Source organism: Trachymyrmex septentrionalis, unplaced genomic scaffold (genome assembly GCF_001594115.1).
Source record: "Trachymyrmex septentrionalis isolate Tsep2-gDNA-1 unplaced genomic scaffold, Tsep1.0 scaffold20, whole genome shotgun sequence".
NCBI lineage: Eukaryota > Metazoa > Arthropoda > Insecta > Hymenoptera > Formicidae > Trachymyrmex > Trachymyrmex septentrionalis.
In genome coordinates this window covers 6,510,064-6,512,636 of record NW_017305180.1, presented here as the reverse complement: position 1 = coordinate 6,512,636, position 2,573 = coordinate 6,510,064, and the positions used below count along the sequence as shown (strand labels likewise).

At 34.2% G+C, this 2,573-nt stretch overlaps 1 pseudogene; it reads left to right on the top strand.

The window, feature by feature from the left end:
* The first annotated feature begins 1,614 nt into the window (after nt 1-1,614).
* The window catches only part of LOC108747569, a 5,020-nt pseudogene continuing 4,061 nt past the window's right edge, over nt 1,615-2,573 (top strand).

Here is a 2,573-nt window from a genome sequence, read left to right as displayed (position 1 = left end):
ATATATAATATATATATATAATTTAAAATAATTAGAACTTATCGTTAATTGTAAAATGTGAAGTAAATAATTATAGACTATCTTTACTATATAACAAAAAAAGAAACAAAAGTTGAATAACTTTTACGCAAAATACAACTATTAAGATTCTTTCCTTAATGTATACAATAATAATATTAAGATTGTTTAATATTGTTGGAAAATCGTATCTGTACACTGAAAGAAAAGATTAGCTGGTGCAGCAAATTAGATGGTAAAATGGCATAGAATTTTTAATTGGTTGCAATAGCCAATTAAAAATGCTATGTCATATTCAGCCAATCTTTTCTCAATCAAAACAAATTTATGAAGTCTCATGTTTGATTAAATACCTGCTACCATTCATAACAATAGGCGACTTTCTCAGGAGTTTAGACATTAAGAGCTTAGGATTTGGAGGCTTTAGCTCAATTTTCTGCCAATGAATAAGACATTTATTTCTATTTTTTGACTGCAATATATTTATGTATCTTTTACCCAGTTGTTACTGACACTCCGAAAATTCAATTTGTCATATCTCAGCAAAAAAATGATATCGGGTTAAGACAATATAGGTTTGAAAAGTAAGATTTAATACTTTCTTTTACGTAAAATTAGTGCTAATGTTGAGAGAGATATACTCTAAATACGGCAGAAACTCGAGTATATCAAAAAAGAACGTTTTTTGCAACATTAGGTTAGAATATTTCGAAATCCTGACGTGATGGAACAATTCTGTTATCAGATTTCGATTCATCGTGAAAAACTACCTAGGAAATTGCTATTCCGGTTTTTGTTTCTTTTTAGACCCTTCATTTCACAGGTTTATATTATCAATGTCTTCAAAGTTTGTAATCTTTAATTATTAATCGTTTTTCTTTGGACATTCTTACTTGTATCCAACACGCGAGAGAAAGAGAAAAAAAGAGAAAAAGAGAGAAAGAGAGAGATCATAATATATATACATATATACAGGGTGAATCAGAGTCGTTGAACCAGCTTTTTACTCTATGAGAAAATAATTAACTGCACACGTTATAATTCAATTAGATATGAAGTCGATAATTTTCTCATAGGGTAAAAAATTAGTTCAACGACTCTGATTCATCCTACATGTAAATATATACATGTATATGTATATATCTAATATCTGTCTATAATATATTCGCATTTTTGCAAAAAAAGTTTCGTACATTCAATGCCACGTAAATTTTTCTTTAATCAACCCGTTTGCTAAAACATTTTTATGATTCGACTAAACAGATTTTTATTTTTTGTTTACTCACTAAAAAAAAAAATAAAAGCTAAAGGGAAAAAGAGAAACTAAAAGCAACTGGATATAAAGTACTCTCTAGCATTAGATTTCACCTGATGCAGTTATGTAAATCAGGAAAAATAATACTACAGAGTCGACGAAAAAAGAAAAAAAAAAGAGAAATTCGCTGGATCAGCCGTACTCATCTCTGCCATTTCAAAGTTAAAAGGACCTACGTTGTGCGAGATGGATCTTCCTTTCGATTAGATTTACCGTAGTCTCAAAACGCAAGCAAACACAGTTGCGGCACATTTCAGCGCCATTCAGTTTACCCTGCTAACATGCCGGGCCATAGCCCTGAAATGCAGCTACACCGTTGTTTGCCTAAGGTTTGCATCGAGCATGGGATTATCTTTGACCACGAGCTCACGGGCCTGTCCGGCGTACGGGCAGGCGATAAATCGCAGGGAAACATTTCCCAGGAATGTCTCGATGTCGCCGGTAATGGAAATGAGGAGATGGATCGAGACAGGACAATACCCGGCTGGGTCGCATGCCTGGACCTTATGATATCTCTGCGTAACCGACCGAAATGCTGAGGGCCGGAAACTACGTCGGCGAATTATCCGACGATTCGCGGATGTCGAACGTCATTAATTAAGTTGCGACAGGCGTGTCGCGTCGATGCCCGAGTACTGTCGTGTCGCAATGATTTCGACCACAAATTCGCGACACGAATTCGCGATTTCTGTATCAGTTGTGCTACACAACTGTGCGACAAGCTGCCCATCCGAACTTGTGATTTGTCTTCTGCGTGCTTCGGATGTGTATCAACATAGTAGTAACAATGACGAAATCATAGTTGCAACTCATTACTCATGCGACACTGACGAGAACTTTCTCTGGATTGGTTACTCATGTTAATACAGATCGATTGCAGTTTTGTTCTGTTTAATTTTTATAATTTTATTGCGAAAAAATGATATCAAAGTATCATTTTAATGTAAAATCATAATGCAAAGCGTTGAACACGTTGTAAATATTAATGTCTTCTGCAAATATTGCTTTTAAAGTTATAGATATGTAGAGATATTAAATCTACATATATTTATGACATCATCAAAGTGCTCCTGCAAGCGCATATTGGCACGAAACACGTGATATTTACCTATATATCGTATGAGTGTCATTACAATATTTACATCAATTATATACAAGTACATTATAAATGTACCACGATCAACATTGTAAGCAAATCTGTACTATCGCTGTACATAAAAGCTCAAGTTACGCTACAATG